General features: G+C 50.1%; 1 protein-coding gene across 2 annotated transcripts in view; it reads right to left on the reverse strand.

Annotated features, from left to right (window-relative positions):
* The window catches only part of WIPF2 (WAS/WASL interacting protein family member 2), a 33,954-nt gene extending 33,293 nt beyond the window's left edge, over window positions 1-661 (reverse strand). The window contains exon 1 of one of the 2 annotated variants that reach the window (XM_063459076.1): window positions 554-661. The gene's annotated coding sequence lies outside the window, so the exon portion shown is untranslated. The other variant, XM_063459077.1, reaches the window with a different exon arrangement.
* Between the last annotated feature and the right edge of the window lie 14,953 nt (window positions 662-15,614).

Genomic DNA, 15,614 nt, shown 5'->3' on the forward strand with positions numbered 1-15,614 from the left:
TAACCTGTGTAGCCCACATTTATGAGAACTACATTTCCCTTGATGCTTTAGGCAGCCTTAGAGTGCAATGTTTACCCATCACTGGGCTGCACTGATAGCTACACAGGCTCTGGCGGCTGTGTGTATAGTGAAGGCGGCTATGTGTATAGTGAAGGCGGCTGTGTGTATAGTGAAGATGGTGGCTGTGTGTATAGTGAAGATGGTGGCTGTGTGTATAGTGAAGGCTGCTTATGGTGAAGGCTGCTGTGTGTATGGTGAAGGCTGCTGTGTGTATGGTGAAGGCTGCTGTGTGTATGGTGAAGGCTGCTGTGTGTATGGTGAAGGCTGCTGTGTGTATGGTGAAGGCTGCTGTGTGTATGGTGAAGGCTGCTGTGTATAGTGAAGGCTGCTGTGTATAGTGAAGGCTGCTGTGTCTGAAATCTGTCACTCTCTCTCCATCCACATCCCAACTCACAGGTGTCAGCAGTCTCATAGCATTGCGTGCTGTCACCTTCCCAGCAGCACAGCTCTCTGTCTGTCTGTCCCCCTCTCTCTCGCTAACTCACTCACTCACCCTCTCCTTCCGCTGCTCCCTCTGGTTTCCGGTCCCCCCGGTCTCCACCAACCCGGAAATAGAACCCAGGAGCTTCGACCACTAGCACAAAATGGAGTCACCGCAAGGAGGAGGAGGGTAACAGCGGGGAAACGGGCTTGCGCGACGTCGTGACGTCACACCCCCTGCGCCTTTGGGTGTAGGAGAGGCGCCATGATGGGAAGGTCAAATCAGACTCCTCTGTGGGCATGGCCATAACGTAACCGTCAGCGTTGGTACGCCATAGTGGGAAGGTCACAGTAGTGTGAATATTGTTTATGGTTTTCAGCTTAGTGGGATATTACTTGAATAAAGCTTTTTGTTAATTATTATTATTATTATTATTACATTCTAATTTTATCACTAAAAGCTGAAATCTGTAAACTTTTCAAGTGTGTTTGTGTGTAATAAATAGGGTTTACCCATGTATGTTATACCTAAATATAGCAATAATAAAAATTTTTTTAAAAAAAGGTGTGGTGTTAGTTCTCACCTATTGTCGGACTTAAAAAAAAAAAAAATGTAAAAAGGGAAACCGCAAAGGTAATAATGACCACATATTCTTAAAGGACCACTATAGGCACCCAGACCACTTCAGCTCAATGAAGTGGTCTGGGTGCCTGGTCCCCCTAGTTTTAACCCTGCTATGTTTACACTGCAGGGTTAATCCAGCCTCTAGTGGCTGTCTCTAGGGGTTTTAACCCCTTCAGCCCAGTGGGAGGGGGGCCCTGATGGTGGCGGGACCTAATGACCCTATAGTGCCAGGAAAACGAGTTTGTTTTCCTGGCACTATAGTGCTCCTTTAATGCTCCTTTTATTTTATTAAAGACACAGAGGCTCATATTATGCATAACTCTTTCTTTATTTCCTCAGCAGCAAAGATAGAGGAATATAAATATTGTCAAAAATGAAAGAAAAACTGTATAGGCATAACGGGTAGCCGATCACATGGTAGAGGAAGTGGCTATATAAGTCCTGTGTCTCCCACAATCCCCCTCTTTCTTTGCTGCTTCCTCAGACAGATAAGTGTTTTTGCTTCTCTCTGACTCATTTTTGATAATCGTTTACTTGTATTGATTTTTCGTTGTATACTGATTTATGGCTTGTACAATTTTTACCTGTTGCCGCTAGCGTTCCCCCTGGGACCCCTTAGTGCTCTTCTCCCTACCCGGGGTTTTTTTTCCTGTGGCCTGCCCTTCCCTCCTCCTCGTGCTTCCGCACGGCTCCCGGCTCTGTGCCTTTGCCGCGACCGCTCTGTTTTCAGTCGCGGCTGCGCACGCATTCTTCCCCGCTCGCGGGCGGGCTCGGCGGGTCGGGTGCACGAGCCCCTTCCCCCGCCTGGTGCCCGGTCGCGTGCGCCTTTCCTCACGTGCGGCGGCCATCTTGGGCGGACCTCGATCCTTCCCCTGTGCTGCCGTGCGGTCACCTTTGCTTTGCCGGGTCCCCTGGGAACGCTAGACGGTCTGTGTATATCGCTTTCTGTGGGTTACTCAACCCTTTGCTCTCCTTTATTCACCTTAGTGTCATTTAGCGGTTTATTTTCTTTAATTGCCCACTACAGTTTTTACATCATGCAGGATAGGGAGGATGGGCCTACAGGCAGGGCCGCCATCAGGGGGTGACAACCATGACGGTTGTCACGGGCCCGGCGGCCCTGGGGGGCCCGGACTGCTCTGGCAGTCCCGGGCCCCACTTTCCCTCCCTGCACACATAGATAGCGAATATCGCTATCTATGTGTGCAGCCGCGGGCCCCCGGCTCCCTGTTACCGCAGAGGGGGCCCAGGCAGCACACAGCTTCTTCTTTCTTGTAATAACTCTCGCGAGACCCGGTTGCCATGGCAACGCTCCGCGGGTCTCGCGAGAGTTATTGGAACAGAGGAGAGAAGAGAGGCTGTGTGCTGCCTGGGCCCCCTCTGCGGTAAAGGGGAGCCGGGGGGGCCCTCACCGGACCACCAGGGATCATGGAATCTCCCCCCTCCCTGGGCAAGGTAAGCAGGGAGGGGGGAGAAACCATTTAATAAAAATAATAAAAAAAAATTATGTAAAAAATTTTCCCCCTTCCTCCGAGCCCCACCGGGTGGCCCATGCACTTAGGGCCACCCGGAGGGCTTGTATCAGCAGGGGCCCGGTCGGGCGCTCTTTCCCCCCACGACCGGGCCCCTTGCTTTCCGGCAGCCGGCTGGGAGGGAGTGAGGATGGGGGATCCTCACTCCCATCATCCTCAGGCACCACACTGGACCCCAGGGAATCCACCCTCCAGCAAAAGGTAGGAAACTGGAGGGTGGGTTTAAAAATTTACATTTTACATGTGTGTCAGTATGTCTGTGTGTCAGTATGTCTGTGTGTCAGTATGTCTGTTTGTCTGTGTGTCAATATATCTGTCTGTGTGTCTGTATATGTCTGTTTGTCTGTGTGTCAGTATGTCTGTTTGTCTTTGTGTCTGTGTGTCAATATATCTGTGTGTCAGTAGGTCTATCTGTGTGTCAAAATATTTGTGTGTGTGTCAGTATGTCTGTCAGTGCATGTGCATGCATGTGTCAGTCTCTGTATGTGTCTGTGTGTGTCAGTATATGTGCCTGGATGTGTGTCAGTATTTCTCAGTGTATATGGGTGTCAGTGTGTCTGTCAGTGTGTGTGTGTGTGTGTGTGTGTGTGTGTGTGTCAGTATCTCGGTCAGTGTATGTGCCTGTGTGTGGGTGTCAGTATTTCTGTCAGTGTATGTGTGTCAGTATGTTGATCAGTGTGTGTGTCAGTATGTCTGTATATGAGCCTGTGTGTGTCTGTCAGTACGTCTACCAGTGTATGTGTCTGTGTGTGTCAATATATATGTACCTGTGTGTCAGTATGTCTGTCAGTGTATGTGCCTGCTTATCTGTATGTAGTCAGTGTATGTATCTGTGTATCTGCTTGTGTGTCAGAGTATGTACCTGTGCATCTGAGCCGCAGCTTTATATACAAATGCACCCCTCCATTCAAACTTCAACACTACATACAAGCACACTCCTACATTTAAAAACAAACACTACACATAAATGCACACTTGCATTCAAACTCCAGTACCACATACAAACACATTAACACAAACATACTTCATACAAACACATGCTTACATTCAAACACACAAAACAGTGCTAAATACAACCCTGCAAGCATGGGAAATTGGTAGAGCCTCACCTGTCAAAGCATTGTTGGAGTTGCACGACAGATGGGGTTCTACCTTTAGTCCAATCTTGCAATTGGGTGTCCCAATAAAATTCATTCTATTTAATGCCGTCACTGCATTGGGATGGATGCCGTGATTGCATACCAGGGAGTGAAGGGCGATGGCGGCAGGGCCCAGGGGGCCCAAGCAAGCGCTTGCCCAGGGTGCAGTCGTTATTAAAGACGGCCCTGCACACACACACTGCATACACTGACACAACACACACACTGCATACACTAACACAACACACACACTGCATACACTAACACAACACACACACTGCATACACTGACACAACACACACTCTGCATACACTGACACAACACACACTGCATACACGAATACAACACACACACACTGCATACACTAACACACACACACTGCATACACTAACACACACACACTGCATACACTAACACACACACACTGCATACACTAATACAATACACACACTGCATTCACTAATACAACATGCACTCTGCATACACTACACACTAACACACTCACTGCATCCACTATACTGACACACACTCTGCATTCACTACACTAACACACACTCTGCATCCGCTACACATTAACACACACTCTGCATCCGCTACACATTAACACACACTCTGCATTCACTACAAATTTACACACACTACATTCATTACACTGACACACTCTGCATTCACTACACCCTAACACACACTCTGCATTTATTACACCCTAACACACACTCTGCATTTATTACACCCTAACACACACTCTGCATTTATTACACACTAACATACACTCTGCATTTATTACACACTAACACACTCTGCATTTATTACACCCTAACACACACTCTGCATTTATTACACACTAACATACACTCTGCATTTATTACACACTAACACACACTCTGCATTTATTACACCCTAACACACACTCTGCATTTATTACACACTAACACACACTCTGCATTCACTAAACTATGCACACACTCTGGATTCACTATACTGACACACACTCTGCATTCACTACACTTACATACACTCTGCATTAACTGTACACACAGCATCCACTACACAAACATCCTGTATTCACAGTACACACACTACATCCACCATAAATTGAAACACTCTGCATTCACTATACACAGACACTGCGTCTAATACACACACTACATCCACTACAGACACTGCATCCACTAAACACATTTCATATAGTACATACAAACACTACATCCACTACACAAACACACACTACATGCACTACTCAAACACACTCTATGTTCACTATACACACTGCATCCGCTACACAAACACACACTCTGCATTCACTGCACAAACAGTATCTAATACACACAAACACTACATCCATTACACACATTCTAATTTACTTCCACCATACACACCACATTCAGTCCTGCATCATTGTCAACGGACTAGGTAGGGTGTGGGCGGGCCCGGGAGGGAGGGGGGGGGGGGCCCAGACCTTGTGCTTTGTCAGGGGCCCCAAAATTTCTGATGGCAGCCCTGCCTACAGGTCCCCCTGGGGATTTTCACTCAGACAGTGCTGAGGGTGCTATGGCCTCCCAAGAGTTTCAGGCCATGCTGGAAGCCACTATGGCCTCCTCCATTCAGAAGGCTATTGCCTCGGCCATGGGAGCTGTTACTACTTCTTTTTCGCAATCCATGCACTCCCTGGTTTTGCCTACTCTGGCCTCCCCCGCCCCTACGGGTGTGGGGTCCCCCTCCCCTGCTCAGACTGTGCCTGGAGCCCGTAAGGCAAAGGCCAAGTCCAAACATGTCGGCTCCCACTCCTCGATGCAGGTTCTACCTGCCATGACTGACACGCTTGAGGCGGTCACAGATGGCGCGCACCCCACGCGCAAAAGAGCCCCTGGCCGGGCTAAAAAGGCTAGATTATGGAAACGGGCTAGAGCCCTTGATGATGGGTCGGATACCGACCGGAGTGTGGAGGAGGAATCCGACTATATGGAGTATGACTCCTTTGATGATGATGATGTATCTGGAGAGGATTTGCCCCTTACGGGCGTTGACCCATCAGAGTCCTCCGCCAAGGCCCGAGGTCCAGTATTAGGCCCCTCTGGGGATGACAAAACGATCCTTGATCCTCAGGGTAACCCCCTGTTCGACCCAGACGACCTGCGTCACCCCCGGTCCGCTGAATGGGTCCCCCCGGATCATATTGCCCAGTATGTGGCCAAACGTATCCGCACACCCCTTTCCAGAGAAGGCCGCAATAAACTACGGGCCGAATGCCCACGCCCTTCTCTCCCGGGTGCTGCGGGCAAAACCCCAGATATTGACCCACAGATTGCCCAGTTCCTGGGTAAGTCGGGCTGGAAGCCCAAAAAGGGTCTTGACAATTCCCTGAAGGGATGCCAGGACAAGATCCTGGATACACTGGGACCCCTCTCGAAGCTCTATGAGCTTCTAGATGCTGCTAAAGCTGGGGATTCAGTTTTGGACGTAGACGTGGCCATAGGTTGGGTCCAACGGGCCATATGCTTGCTGGGGAACGCCAATACGGCGATGTCTACGGAAAGGCGTAAGGCGATATTATTAAAAATAGACCCTAAGCTGGCCACTATGACTGTGGCGGAACCTGACCCGACAGAAGAGGGTTTACTATTTGGTACCTCCTTCGTGAAAGACATGGGGTCGTATGTCAAGACCTTCACGGCGATTGACAAGGCGCAGGCGAGCATGAAACGCGTGTTCGCGCCTAAGGTTTTCGGAGGGGCCGGGCGTAGCAGGAACCGTCCACCCGGCCGGGGTTTCCGAGGCGCATTCCGCGCTACCAGAGGTTCCTTTTTTCCCTCCCGGGGATTTCAGGACCAAAGGACCCCTCCCTTCTTCCCAGCCAGAGGTCGGGCTTGGGGCTCCAGATACCCCCGCAGTGGTACCGCCAGCAGACGTCCTTACGGTGAGTACCCTTTCTTTCCCTCCCGTTCAGGTAGCAGGGAGGCTGGCCTTATTTTACCGAGAGTGGTCGATGCTCACCTCGGATGCTTGGGTTCTGCAGTGTGTAAAGGGGTATCGCCTAGATTTTGTTTCAGTGCCTGTCCAGTTTTATTCCCCCAGAGAACTGTCCCTTCCACGGGAACAAGACGAGATGATCTCCGCGGAGGTCGGAGAGATGCTCTCCAAGGGCGCTATAGAGGAACTGCCATTCGCCGCCAAGGGCTTTACGAGCAATCTGTTCCTGGTGCCCAAGAAAGGAGGCGGAGTTCGCCCTGTAATAAATCTTCGTCCCCTCAACGCCTTCCTACGCTACCAACACTTCCAGATGGAAGGTATACACTGCCTCAGGGACCTTCTGCGCCAGTCGGACTGGCTGGCCAAACTAGACCTGAAGGACGCTTACTTCACGGTCCCCATTGCTCGGGAGTTCAGAGATTATCTCCATTTCACATGGCACGGGCGGCGTTGGCGCTTCACCTGCCTGCCTTTCGGTCTCTCTTCGGCTCCCTGGTGCTTCACCAAGCTTATGAAGCCTGTGGTGGCGTTCCTCCGTACCCGAGGGGTTCGCCTCATTGTTTACCTGGACGACATTCTGATTTTGTCCCAATCGAAGGAGGATCTCCTTCTACACCTGGAATGGACTACCGCCCTGCTACAGAAGTTGGGTTTTCTGATCAACTGGGACAAATCGGTCCTGGATCCCGCCCAGTCCATAGAGTTCCTGGGGTTCAGAGTGGACTCCGTCCAACAGTTCCTGTTTCTACCGAGTTCCAAGGTGAAGGCCATTCAGAAGGAGATTCGAAGAGCTCTGCGTGTCGCAGACTTGTCCATCAGACAACTGGCGAGAATAATTGGCCTTCTCGCAGCCTCTATTCAGGCGATCTTCCCGGGCCCACTACACTACCGGGCCCTCCAACGACTCAAAGGGTCACACCTTCGGTCAGGTCACTCCTACGAGTCTCGGATACGCTTGGACGCAGAGTCCAGAGACGAGTTGGTGTGGTGGTTAGCACACATGGAGGCGTGGAATGGGAGAGCCATCTTCGGCTCCATCCCGGACGTAGTGATCGAATCCGATGCCAGCTTGCACGGCTGGGGTGCTCGTTGTGGCGACGTTTCCACAGGAGGCAGATGGTCCGACGTGGAGAAATCGTTGCACATCAACTGCCTGGAACTCCTGGCTGGGGCTTTCGCGATCCGCAGCCTTACCCCAGGACGGGCGAATTGCTGCGTTCTCCTCAAGATGGACAACGTATCAGCGGTCCGCTACATAAACCACCTGGGGGGTACGAAGTCCAAGATGTTGGCAATTCTGGCGAAAGATTTCTGGCAATTCTGCCTCTTCAACAACGTTTCGGTAACAGCGGAACACATTCCGGGACTAGATAATTCGGGAGCGGATTGGAATTCCAGACACTTAAGAGACTCTGGAGATTGGCGTCTACACACTTCGGTGTTCCAGAGCCTGGACATGTTGTGGGGAAAGTTCCAGATGGATCTGTTCGCATCTCGACTGAACACTCACCTGCCGAAGTTCTTCAGTTGGAGGCCAGATCCGGCAGCGGTGGTGACCGATGCCTTCCTTCAAGAATGGCCGCGGGGTCTGCTATACGCATTTCCTCCATTCAACATGATAGCGCGCACGATCTCGAAACTGGTTCGCCACGACTGTCGTTTAGCGCTAATCACCCCGCTTTGGAGATCTCGACCATGGTTTCCCCGCTTGATGGAGTTGTCGATCGATTATCCTCGGTTGATTCCAATCTTCCAGGACCTCCTTCTAGACCCGGATGGGAACCCACACGGGCTAGTATTACAACACCAGCTACCCCTGATAGCGTGGTTCCTTTCAGGGGACCTTGGATTGTCCCAGACGTTCCGTAGACAACTCTCCTGCTCCTCGATAACGCCTGGGCCCCAGGCACACGAACTGCCTATCGAACTTCATGGAGATCGTGGTCTGGTTGGTGCATGGAACGGGCAGTGGATCCCGTATCTGCCCCTCTACCTTTGATCCTGGAATTCCTCACGTCCCTGTTTGACTCAGGCAAGGCGTACACCACGATTAACCTCTCCCGCTCGGCTATCTCGGCCGGACACAGGGGTTTGGATGGTTCCCCTGTCGGCAGGCATCCTTTTGTATGTCGTCTTCTCAAGGGTATCCGCCTTGCTCGTCCTCCTCGGCCTCGCTTCTCTGCCTTTTGGGACGTTAACACGATGTTGCAGTTCCTCTCCTCATGGTACCCTAATCAGGAGCTGACTTTGAAACGACTGTCATCCAAGTTGGTAATGTTACTCTGTTTGATCTCTTGCAAGAGGGTCTCTGACGTCAGGGCCATGGATTGGGACGCCGTTGCATTCACCCCAGAGGGTGTTACTTTTGATATATCCAGGAGGACTAAATCTGCATCCAAGTCTTTTTCGTATCCCAGGTTTTCTGGCTGTCCGGCGCTCTGTCCGGTGGATTGCCTCAGAGTTTATCTGGATGTCACGAGTTCCCTTCGCTCTGCCGATCTACACGAATTGTTCATATCTTTCAAGTCGCCTCATCGACCGGTTTCTACACCTACCCTGGCACGTTGGATACGTGAACTGTTATCCTCTGCGGGTATAGACACCTCTGTGTTTACGCCCGATTCTGTACGAGGAGCGATGGCTTCTAAAGCCTCCTCAGTCGGGTGTCGTCTGGAGGATATTATGCGGGCGGCAGATTGGTCCAGAGAATCGACTTTTAGAGACTTCTATTTCAGACCTATTGAACACATCGCATCTCGAGTAGTTGCACAGCTTTGAACTTGCATAATATGAGCCTCCGTGTCTTTAATAAAATTCCCAGATTTTACTAGTAACATGACGTAAAGTCATGATTTTATTAAAGACACGGAGGCGAGTATTATTCCCTCCCTCCCTCCCGGTGTGGAATGGGGATACGAGATGCTTGGGACTCTACGGGTTTTTACTGTTCAATTAGGTATGTATTGATTATATATGTTTATTTATATGATTGGATGGTTTGGTACGTCTTATTATGTTTACTAATTATTTATCTTTTGTATTTCAGAATCCAGTTTATTGTTTGTGAATCCTTACAATGTTGTTTGGTAAGTCTACAGTTTTGAGTCTGGAAATTACCATATTTCTCTGTCTTTTTTAGCTTGATGTTGTCGCATTGTTCCTGTTTCCTGTGCTGATCAAGTAGGACATCGTTCTTCTTACCTGGTCTTCGGTTTTCGCAAGAAAGAGGGGGATTGTGGGAGACACAGGACTTATATAGCCACTTCCTCTACCATGTGATCGGCTACCCGTTATGCCTATACAGTTTTTCTTTCATTTTTGACAATATTTATATTCCTCTATCTTTGCTGCTGAGGAAATAAAGAAAGAGTTATGCATAATACTCGCCTCCGTGTCTTTAATAAAATCATGACTTTACGTCATGTTACTAGTAAAATCTGGGAATTATATAGATGTTCCCATCACAAAGGCGTTGCTGGGGCAGGGGCTGAAGCCCCTGATGTCTACAGATACTGAAAAGAGAGAAGAGTTTTTTAGATAAGCGGCTGCTTATCAATGAAGTTACCCGAAATAAAAAGAGTGATCACTAGTATAGTGATCCTCAATGCCATATGAGGGTACAGTACTGCCCCTCAGATGACTGGATTTTGCTACACACCCCTCTATTAATTAGATAGTTTGATGTGAACTCATTAAATACCTGGTTGTGCAGCAGGTGCTGGTGTTCCGGCTATATTTTCATTGTTTTAGATTGTGAGCTCCTTTGGGCAGGGTATTTCATAAATATTTTGTTAGAATTGTAAACGCTGGCATTATAACCAGCGCTGTAACTGTCCATTGCTGGACAGATTAAACTGCGGGGTCATGTTAGGTCATGTAAGTCACGTAGTTTAGGTAGAGACAGGTAAAGGGCAGGTTTTTTTTAACCAGATTTTGCGGGAAAAATAGGGCGATTATCAGATTAGCTAGAATTGATCAAATTCATGCAGCACTATAGTTATATAGAGGGTAGCATTTTTGACAGAATAACACTTTTCCATCAGCTTACCAGGGGAAGCCCACCCTCCAAATTATCTTTAGCAGGCTTTAAGTCAAGGGGTAAGGTAGTCTATAATTTTGGGAGTGGACAGAGGCGCAAAAAAGGAAAAAGGATGAGTGTGACAGGGTTGTGGGTGAGTGTGACAGTATGAGAGAAGATGAGTGTGATAGGATTAGGGGGATTAATGTGATAGGGTGAGTGTAGAAGAGCGAGGGCTGGTAATTGTGGTATGGATGGAGGGGGTGAGAGTGACAAGATTAGGAGAGGTTAATGTGAGCGAGGCTGGGTGAAGGGGGCATAACAGCATGTGGGGGGTGACAGTGTGGGGGGTTGCTGTATATGTGTGGAATTGTGACGGTGGGTAGGGTGTGGGAGGCAGTGTTGGAAAGGGTGACAGTGTGTGCAGGGGCAGTGTGTGGGAGGGGTGACTGTATGTATTGGTGACATAGTGTTGGGGGCTGACAATATGGGGTGCAAGTGTGTGAAAAGGTAACAGGGTTAGGGAGCAGTGTGGAGGAATGTGACAGTTTCAGGGGCAGGGTGTGAGTGAGTGACAGTGAGGAGGAAGATGACAGTGTGGGGTGGCAGTGTGGAGGATGGTGACAGTGTGGGGAGCAGTGTGTGACAGTGTGGGGGGACAAGGTGTGTTACAGTGTGGGAGGGCAAGGTGTGTGGGACACAGTGTAGAGAGGACAGGGTGTGTGACAGCATGATGGGGCAGTGTATATGACAGTGTAGGGGGGCAGTGTGTGTGACCGTGTGGGTGGCTGAGTGTGTGGGAGACGGTGTGGGGGAGCACGGTGTGTGACAGTGGGGAGTATTTTGTGTGAGAAACTGTGTGGGGGCAGAGTGTGTGGGAGACAGTGTGGGGGGCAGGGTATGTGGTGGTCACTGTGGGTGGCAGGGTATGTATGGGGCAGGGCATTTGGTGGTCAGTGTATGTGGGGGGCAGGGTATGTGGGTGGCAGGGCAACGTGGGTGCCGTGTATGTGGTGGGCAGGGCAGTGGGGTCAGGGTAACTGGGTGGCAGGGCAACCTGGGTGTAGTGTATGTGGTGGGCAGGGCAGTGTGGGAGGGCAGGGTATGTGACTGGCAGGGCAGTGTGGGAGGGCAGGGTATGTGACTGGCAGGGCAGTGTGGGGGGCAAAGTATGTGACTGGCAGGGCAGTGTGGGGGGCAGGGTATGAGGGTGGCGGAGCAGTGTATGTTGGGGCAGGGCATGTGTGGGGCAGGTTATGTGGAGGCAGGGTATGTGGGGGCAGGGCAGTGTGGGGTGGAGGGCATGTGGGAGGCAGGACAGTTTGGGTGGCAGGGCAATGTTGGGGGCAGGGTATGTGGGGGGCAGGGCAGTGTTGGGGCAGTGTATGTGGGTGGGCAATGAGGGTGGGAGGGCAGTGTTGGAGCAGTGTGGGTGGGAGGGCAGTGTTGGGGCAGTGTATGTGGGTGGGCAATGAGGGTGGGAGGGCAGTGTTGGAGCAGTGTTGGTGGGAGGGCAGTGTTGGGGCAGTGTATGTGGGTGGGCAGTGAGGGTGGGAGGGCAGTGAGGGTGGGGGGGCAGTGTTGGGGCAGTGGGGGTGGGAGAGCAGTGGGGGTGGGAGGGCAGTGTTAGGGCAGTGTATGTGGGTGGGCAGTGAGGGTGGGAGGGCAGTGTATGTCGGTGGCCAGTGAGGGTGGGAGGGCAGTGTTGGGGCAGTGTGGGTGGGAGGGCAGTGTACGTGGGTTGGCAGTGAGGGTGGGGGGCAGTGTTGGGGCAGTGTGGGTGGGAGGGCAGTGTTGGGGCAGTGTATGTGGGTGGGTAGTAAGGGTGGGAGGGCATTGTTGGGGCAGTGTATGTGGGTGGGCAGTGTTGGGGCGGTGTGGGTGGGAGAGCAGTGTATGTGGGTGGGCAGTGAGGGTGGGAGGGAAGTGTTGGGGCAGTGAGGGTGGGAGGGCAGTGTTAAGGCAGTGTATGTGGGTGGGCAGTGAGGGTGGGAGGGCAGTGTTGGGGCAGTGTGGGTGGGAGGGCAGTGTTGGGGCAGTGTATGTGGGTGGGCAGTGTGGGTGGGAGGGCAGTGTTGGGGCAGTGTATGTGGGTGGGCAGTGAGGGTGGGAGGGCAGTGTTGGATCAGTGTGGGTGGGAGGGCAGTGTTGGGGCAGTGTATGTGCGTGGGCAGTGTGGGTGGAAGGGCAGTGTTGGGGCAGTGTATGTGGGTGGGCAGTGTGGGTGGGAGGGCAGTGTTGGGGACAGTGTGGGTGGGAGGGCAGTGTTGGGAACAGTGTGTGTGTAGGCTGTGACAAGCCTCCACACACTGAAATACCTTATTTTGTAATATAATTCCCTGGTGGTCCAGTGGTTGAAGTCCCTGGTGGTCCAGCGGGATGACTTTTCTGACTGCAGCTCTGCTCCGCAAGAGCTGCAGACCTTGTTCTCGCGAGCGCCTATCAGAGTGTTGCCGTGGTAACCCGCGGCAACGCTCTGTGAGCTCGCGGGAACCACATTATGTGATCTGCAGCTCTGCACTCGGCTGGATCTCTCTGTAGGCAGACAATGTGGAGGGGCCACCCGGCGGCATACTGGGCAAGCCGCCGGGCCCCCTCTCACTGTCCTGTCCTCGGCCATGGACCGAAGATCTGACAGTTCAGTCTGCCCTAAGGCGATTTAGGTGGCCGCGAGGCCCCAGCAAGCGCGAGGCCTTAGGCGGCTGCCTAAATCACCTAATTAGAGAGCCGCCTCTGACTACAGTACATAAGGCACCTACTATTTTCCTATCTCCTCCCCTGCATTTTGATGGTAATATTCAAGAATGCCTGGGATTCCTAAATCAAATTGATTACCATTTTGAGGCCACACCTGGATCTTTTCCCTTGGATAGAGCTAAAATTGGTTACCTGATGAACCAACTTAAAGGTAAAGCTTTAGTTTGGGCTAATCCGTTATGGGAGAGTAAGAGGCGAATTGCACACAATTACCAGGAATTCCTTACAGAATGTAAACGTTTAAACCATTAGGCAGGGAGGATGACGCTTACACTGTCCTAATGCATATCAAACAATGGAACCAGTCTATCTCAGATTATGCCATAGAATTTAGTACCTGGGCTTCTGAGGTAGACTGGACATACAACAGATTAATCTCTGCATTTAGAGGATCACTAGATCACTATAGTGTCAGGAAAACAAACCCCTTCAGCAGCTTACCTTAATCCACATTCCAAGTTATTGCGTCTCCTTCTTGCCCTATCATATTAGGCTTTCCTTGGCTTAGTAAGCACAATCCTCATATTGACTGGGCTAATGGGGAAATATTGGAATGGGGCAAGGATTGTACTGAGAGGTGTATGTTACACATTACCAAGAGAGTGGGCACCATTAAATTATCCACTAGTACGCCTCAAACCCCCGAAGTTCCCATACAATACCGGGAGGTTAAGGAGGTATTCAGCAAAACTCAGACAAATATTCTACCTCCTCACAGACCATATGACTGTTCCATAAACCTACTACCCGGCGCTATGCCACCTAAGGGAGCAGTTTACTCTCTATCCCCAAAGGAGAGTAGAATAATGGAGGAGTATATCAAAGACTCCCTAAGAATATATGCAAATCATCCTCGCCTGCTGGTGCAGGATTCTTTTTTGTGTCTAAAAAATATTGTGAGTTACGTCCGTGCATTGACTACAGGGCATTGAACAAAATCACCATTAAAAATGCCTACCCCATTCCCCTCATTACTGAATTGTTTGACAGACTCCAGGGTGCTAAAGTCTTTACTAAACTTGACCTTAGGAGTGCGTACAATTTAGTGAGGATTAAGGAAAACAATGAGTGGAAAACGGCATTTAATACCAGAAGTGGGCACTATGAGTACCTTATTATGCCTTTCGGGTTGTGTAATGCTCCAGCTGTAGTGCAGGATTTTATTAATGACGTACTCAGGGATTATATTTATTTATTTGTCTTAGTCTATCTGGATGATATCCTTATATATTCCCTTGACCTTCAGACTCACAAACATGTTAAACAAGTATTTTTACCTTACTGAAAAATCTACTTTATTGTAAACTGGAAAAATGTATCTTTGATCAGACAGAAATACAGTTTTTGGGATATAACATTTCTGCCTCTGGGTTTCAGATGGATCCTCATAAACTAGAATCTGTTCTACAGTGGCCATTGCCCAATGAATTAAAAGCCATTCAGAGGTTTATTGGGTTTGCCAATTATTACTGGAGGTTTATCAAAGGGTTTTCTTCTGTAATAGCCCCCATCACCAACAGGACACGCAAGGGGGCTAGAGGTACAATATGGTCTAAGGAGGCTAGAGAAGCTTTTGAACTTCTCAAACAAAGGTTTGCCTCTGCCAACATATTGATACATCCCAACGCTAGCAAACCTTTCATACTGGAGGTTGATGCCTCCGAGACTGGGGTGGGGGCTGTTCTCTCACAGAGAGAGAGCCAGGATACCCCTTTACATCCATATGGTTACTTCTCTAGAAAATTGTCCCCTGCTGAGCGCAATTATGATATTGGCAATAGAGAATTGTTGGCCATTATACTAGCACTCAAAGAATGGCGACATCTTTTAGAGGGTTCCAAGGATCCCCTTTTGATAATTACTGACCATAAAAACTTGGCTTACATAGGGGATGCTAAACGATTATCTTCCAGACAAGCTAGGTGGTCGCTGTTCATTTCTTGCTTTAACTTTCTAATACCTTATAGGCCTGGTTCCAAAAATGTGAAGGCTGACTCCTTATACAGACAGTTTGATACTGAATCAATACAGGAACAAGAGACATCCCCTATCATCGCTTCCACTGTCCTTTCATTAACATCTCCCCTGCTTGG

The sequence above is a fragment of the Pelobates fuscus genome, chromosome 6, assembly GCF_036172605.1.
Source record: "Pelobates fuscus isolate aPelFus1 chromosome 6, aPelFus1.pri, whole genome shotgun sequence".
Classification (NCBI taxonomy): domain Eukaryota; kingdom Metazoa; phylum Chordata; class Amphibia; order Anura; family Pelobatidae; genus Pelobates; species Pelobates fuscus.